This window comes from Phascolarctos cinereus, unplaced genomic scaffold (assembly GCF_003287225.1).
Source record: "Phascolarctos cinereus isolate Bilbo 61053 unplaced genomic scaffold, phaCin_HiC Scaffold_5;HRSCAF=322, whole genome shotgun sequence".
Taxonomy (NCBI): Eukaryota; Metazoa; Chordata; class Mammalia; order Diprotodontia; family Phascolarctidae; genus Phascolarctos; species Phascolarctos cinereus.
The window spans coordinates 379,495,359-379,501,358 of record NW_027555958.1 but is presented as its reverse complement, the minus strand read 5'-3'; the positions used below and the strand labels follow the sequence as shown (position 1 = coordinate 379,501,358).

Here is a 6,000-nt window from a genome sequence, read left to right as displayed (position 1 = left end):
AGCAGAAGGAAATGTTATTAAATTTGAGTCCGTTAGAAGGCACGATGTGTGAGGATTAATTCTTTGGGAGTTTTGGCTGCCAAATAAAGACTTTATTGTTGTTATTCCCCCCATTTCCTAGATCCCTCCCTCCCTCCCTTCTTCCATCCTTCCCTCCCTCTCTCCTTTCCTCCCTCCCTTCTTCCCACCCCCTCCCCTCCCCAATAGGATCTAGAGGAATAGAAACAGGGCAAACACACGCAGAGACCAGAAGTTGGAGCAGTCAGGCTCACCGCTCCGAGCTCCGCTGAAGGGTGGGGGAGGAAGAGGAGGAGAGAGACACTTTCCTGGGATTTATACACAGAGCTAAAAGGAAGGGCGGGTGTGCACAGGTAAGGCCCAACAGGTGGGGAAAGAGGGAACAAGATATGCATCAATCTCCCCTCTAGCAAATTTCTTCTTGATCTTTCCAACTTGGTAACCTAAGCTGATACAGTCTCTATCTTCTTTTCTCTTCCCTGCTTCCTCCTTTCCATCCTGCCTTCATCCCTTCCCCTTCTCTCCTTTTCTCTTTCTTTCTCTATATTATCTCAAAGTTTAGTTTCCCTCATTACCCCCCTTCCCAATTCTCTTCCTCCTCCTCTTTTCTCCCTCCTCCCCCTACAATAAGCTATTTGTTTCAAAAGTAAAACTTTCTTGGCACAGATGTTTTCTGTGAAGCTCAGAGCTCCATGTAATATTTCTACAAATTAGGTGTTTCCATAGAAACATGGCTAGAGAACCTGCTTCCCCACACCTTTCGCACGTTGTCACACACACACACACACACACACACACAGAGGCTATACTGTCATCTGCACCCACACAAGTACACAAAAAGTCATATGTGTCCTGTATAACCACTTTGGCCCTTTGATTCCTCCTGATGCACCAAACTGGGCTCTATACCACACACACACACACACACACACACACACACACACACACACACAGAGGCTATACTTTCATCTGCACCCACACAAGTACACAAAAAGTCATATGTGTCCTGTATAAGCACTTTGGCCCTTTGATTCCTCCTGATGCACCGAACCGGGCTCTATACCACACACACACACACACACACACACACACACACACACACACACACACACACACACATACACACACAGAGTCTCTCTCACTCACGCACACACACACCCCCACATTCTCTGCGTTTGTCTCAGGCTCTCACAAACGCCTCCTAAGCTGTAAAAGCAAAAGAAAGAGAGGGAAGGGAACCTTTCCACTGAAACCTCAGGACAGAGAAGAAAGTTGGGGAGTCTTACAGGGTAGGCTGAGCTGGGAGGAGATGAGCAGGGTGTTTGACTAGAGAGGAGGAAGGAAAGAAAGCACTCTGAACCTTTACAGTTTCTTGCAATCAGCCTTGACTTTACCTGCCTCTCTTCTCCAAACCACTTTTATTCTGTGAGAAAAGAAAGTGGTATGAATTCCAAGGCATGGCTCACTCCTGAATTTCCTTATTTCCAGCTCAGAGGAGGGATTAACCTTTTCTTGCCTGGTAACCAGAAAAGGTAGTATTGGTTACTACCACCCACCCCCACCCCCACCCCCCGAACTCTTTTTTGACTTCTCTATTGGGCTAGGTTAGTGAGAAAATCTCAAGGTAGGAAAATAAGATACCAGGCAGAGAGGAGAGTAACTGATGAAGGTGCTTCCCCGAAAGAGTGGTTTCCCTCTCCCCTGGCCTTAATTAGTATCATGGTTTCATGGATTTAGAAGCTATTTCAGATTTCTGGAATCACAGAGCTGGAAGAGACCCTATAGGCTATTTCATCCAACCTCCTCATTTACTGATGAGGAAACGCTGAAGCACATTACAGAGGCACATTGAGGTGAGAAAACCCAGGCCAAGAAAAGTAGTCACCTGCTCACAGCAACTCATATTAGAGATGAGATTTGAATGCAAGTTCCCTGGTTCCAAATACAGTGCTTTGAAAATGACAGATTATAGCTACACATTTTCTGGAACTTTTAGAGGTTGGGCCACTTGAGGTATCTTAAATGGGGATCTTTTGAGAAGGGAACAGTGCAGGCAACCCTTCAGAATGGGGCTCATTTCCATTCTTTGAGAGGAGGAGAGGAGAATTGATTCCATGGTTGGTGGGCTGCAGCTAGAGGAGAAAGCTAGCATTTGCCACATGCTTCCTTGCCCAGCTGCGCTCAGGCATTGACACCCAGTTGCTTAGGCACAGTAAGCAAGGAAGCCCTCCTAATTTAGCTCCAAAGAACTTGTTTTCCCTCACACTTGCCAATCTTGCCTCCCTCAGCCCCCAGGGGATTGAGAACACAAAGTGGTCCCATCCCTTCTCCTCCAGTTTCACCCCTGCTGTTACACAGCTGCACAGAAGGGTCCTTGTAATCTGCAGATGGTGGCATATTGAGCACCATATCTTTAGCATTCATGACATGTTCATGCCCATGGGAGTGACCAAGGGAATCCAACAATGCTATGCTAAATGGGGGTGGGGATGGGAGAAAAGAAGATCCTTAAAAAGAGGCATAAAATGGTATCGAATATACCAATGATGGCAGAGATCAGAGAAGGGGGACTCTGGTGAAAAAATGGATTGGGAGGGACCTTGAAAGAGGTATTTATTCCATTGCTGTAGGATAAGACTGTCCTTTAAATATTAGTAGTATTCAAGAAATGGTATTAGACTAGGAGACAGAAGATCTAGTTTCTCATCCTACTTTAGTCGTGTGACCTTGGGGAAATTCTTAACATCTCTGAGCCTCTGTGTCCTAATCTGTAACATGAGAATAATGAAGTCCTACCTCCCTGGGTGGTCATAAGAATCAAATGAAATTATGTGTGAAAGTGCTTTGAAAATAAGAAGTGCTGCACCAATGTAACAGGTTGCTATTACTAACAATAGTATTAACGACTAGATCATAATAATAACCACCCATGAGAAAAAGAATCCAAAGAATTAGTGCTTTGGAATCTTTTGCCAAATTCTTTTGGGTTTTCACAATCTTCTCTGTAGCCTTGAACTCTGGGGGGATGGGAAGACGGAAGGGGGGAAGTCCTGGAGGGACTGACAGATAGGAAGGAGTGTCTCGCTCTTAGGAGCAGCTTGACCAGGGAGGGAAAAAATAACCCTTAGAGAAAATGTTAGGTGGCTAAGTGCTCAAATGACCATCTCCAAAGCTTCTCCCCATCTCCTCCATCTCTTCACATGAAAAACTTGCTTTTGGTCCTATGCCACAGCTCCAAAGCCAACTCGATCCTGTTTACAATTCTCTCTGGCTGGCGCAGGAGACAGAAAGTCCAGGGTCACGTGCATTGATGGCGTATTTTTTACTCTGCAACACATATTCAGGGCTCTAGTCTCATTTGAGTCACAGTAACAAGGGGTGGGTAGGGAAAGCATTAGCCCCATTTTTAAAAAAACTGATGAAGCCACAGGAACTGCAGGAGGTGATTGCGTTGCCAAGGGGTTATAGACTGATAAGATTTTGAGTTTGAAAAAGGTATCAGAGACACTGTAGACTAACTCTTCATTTTACAGAATGATAAACTGAGACCCAGAAAGGGGTCCAGAGTCACATAGCTGCATAGTATTGAAACTAATACTGGAACCCAGGCCTCATGCTTTCCAAGCTAATGGTCTTTCCATTGAACCATGCTGTCTCATTTAGTTGGGAGTAAATATGTCCAATCCAATTCAATAAGCCACTATTCAGCACCCTCTATGTGCAAGGCATTGTGCTAGGGATACAAAGAAGTGAAGCAGAAAATAAGCATTTATTATGTGCCTACTATGTGTAAGGCACTGTACTAAGCCCTTTACAACTGTTATCTCCTTCAATCCTGACAGAGGAGAGATGTTAGTATTATGTAGTCAAGGAAACCAAGGCAGACAGAGATGCAGTGGCTTGCACACAGTGAGTGAGTACCTGAGGTCACACTTGAACTCAGATCTTCCTGACTCCAAGAAGACAAAATGAAAAATTAATTCCTCAAGTATTTTACATTCTATAGGATTAAGTTTAGATTCACTTGAATTTGTTTTACTAGTGGAATGATAGCAAAGTCACATCAAAGAACAGGTCATATTCACTGTGGCCTCCAGACCAGATCCTTCTTCACTGTCCCAGTTCTGGGCAATTAGGTGGATAGAGTGCCAGTCCTGCAGTCAGGAGGACCTGAGTTCAAATCCAGCCTCCAACACTCACTAGCTGTGTGGCCCTGGGCAAACTCTGTTTGCCTCAATTCCTCATCTGTCAAATGAGCTGGAGAAGGAAAAGCCAAACCATTCCAGTATCTTTGCCAAGAAAAACCCCTAATGGGGTCCTGGAGAGTCAGACATGACTGAAACAAATCAACAACATCATACTAGGCTGATGGATAAAGACAAAGACGGCACACTCATCAAATATGCAAATGACACAAAACTGGGAGGGATAGCTAACACATTAGATGACATAATCCAGAGAATCATGGTAGGCTGGAGTCCTGATGATGAAATTCAATAGAGGTGAATGTAAAGTCTCTTACATTTGGGTGCAAAAAATCAGTTTCACAAGTATAAGGTAGGGAAGGCGTAGGTGGACAGCAGACTTCACCTAAAGGGCTGTATTCAGTTCTGGGCCACATTTATTAAATCAGAGAGTGATATATCAGATAATTGCATGTCTAGTACATTATAGTTGGGATTCTTTTGGGGGATCTTTGGGATTGGACTATATGGTCACTGAGGTCCCTTCAATTCTAAAATTCTGTAGTCTTATGATTGGGGTGGGATGGAAAAATGAAGGGGGGGGGCCATTGATGCTAGAGGCTGATTGCCATAGGCTGACTAGAAGAATGGACCTCAGAGATAGTCAAAAAAACCGTCCATCTTGCCAAACATTCTTTCTCACGGTTACTTTAGAAAAGAGGGTGAAAGGACCAGGGTGGATCTATACATATTTGGGCAATTAGGCTTGGAATAGAGGCTCAGACTGAAAAGAGAGGCAAAAGGTCATTCAGATTTCCTCTGGGGCAGGCTTCCTGGATGGAGAGAAGCTGGCCATTCTCCACCAGAGAGGAGCTGGGTGTGTTAAGCAACGTGTTGTAGACAGATTTTAACTTGACAGTGATATAAGTTATGTTCAGACGTATGAATAAACAACATGGTATAAAGATAGCCTTAACCCCTGTACTAACCTCAATTTCAGCAGCCCAGACTGGATTCCAATACTAATGCCAGCCTCAACATTAACTCAAACCATAACCTCAATACTAATGCCAAAAGCAAGGTCAAATTCCAGTCCCAACCTAAAGCCCACTCAACTGGAATCCAAGAGTTCACATTGATGCTTAGTACAAGGGTCACCTTGGGCAAGTCACTTCCTCTAAGGTCCCTCCCAGCTCCAGATATACTTCTATGACTCTTTGATCCTATGATGCTTCAGCATCAAGAAAATTAGAGCCCAGAGTTAAGCAACTTGCCTTAAGTCTTAAGTATATCCATAAGTGTTAGGACTTAGCCTCAGACACTGGTCTTCGGACTTCAAGACTATTGCTCTTCCTACCATGCTGCCTTCAAAACAGATAAGAAACTACATCCCTCAACCTGAACCTTAATCCAAACCCTGTCACCCTAGCCCTGACCCAAGCAGCCAGACAAGGTAAAGGAGGAAAGAGGTTCCCCCCATCCCAAAGCGTTGGATGCAGGAACTCTCTAAAGGGAAAGGGTTAAATATTTGTCAAACACCTATTATGTGTTAGAAACTTTGCTAAGTGTTTCACAAATATGATTTCATTTGATCCTTGAAAAAACCCTGAGACGTAGGTGCTATTATTGTTAATTCTGTTTTACAGATGAGGAAACTAAGGCAGAGATTAAATGACTTGCCCAGGGTGACAGAGCTAGTAAGTGTCTGGAGCCATATTTGAATTCAGCTCTTCCTGACTAGGGGCCCAATGCCCTAACCACTGTGTCATCTAGCTGTCTAGCTGGCATTGAGTTTGAA

At 44.2% G+C, this 6,000-nt stretch overlaps 1 protein-coding gene across 1 annotated transcript in view; it reads left to right on the top strand.

Annotated features, from left to right (window-relative positions):
- Window positions 1-224: 224 nt before the first annotated feature.
- The window catches only part of PRELP (proline and arginine rich end leucine rich repeat protein), a 29,505-nt gene continuing 23,729 nt past the window's right edge, over window positions 225-6,000 (top strand). The window contains 1 exon segment of the mRNA XM_021002971.2: window positions 225-371. The gene's annotated coding sequence lies outside the window, so the exon portion shown is untranslated.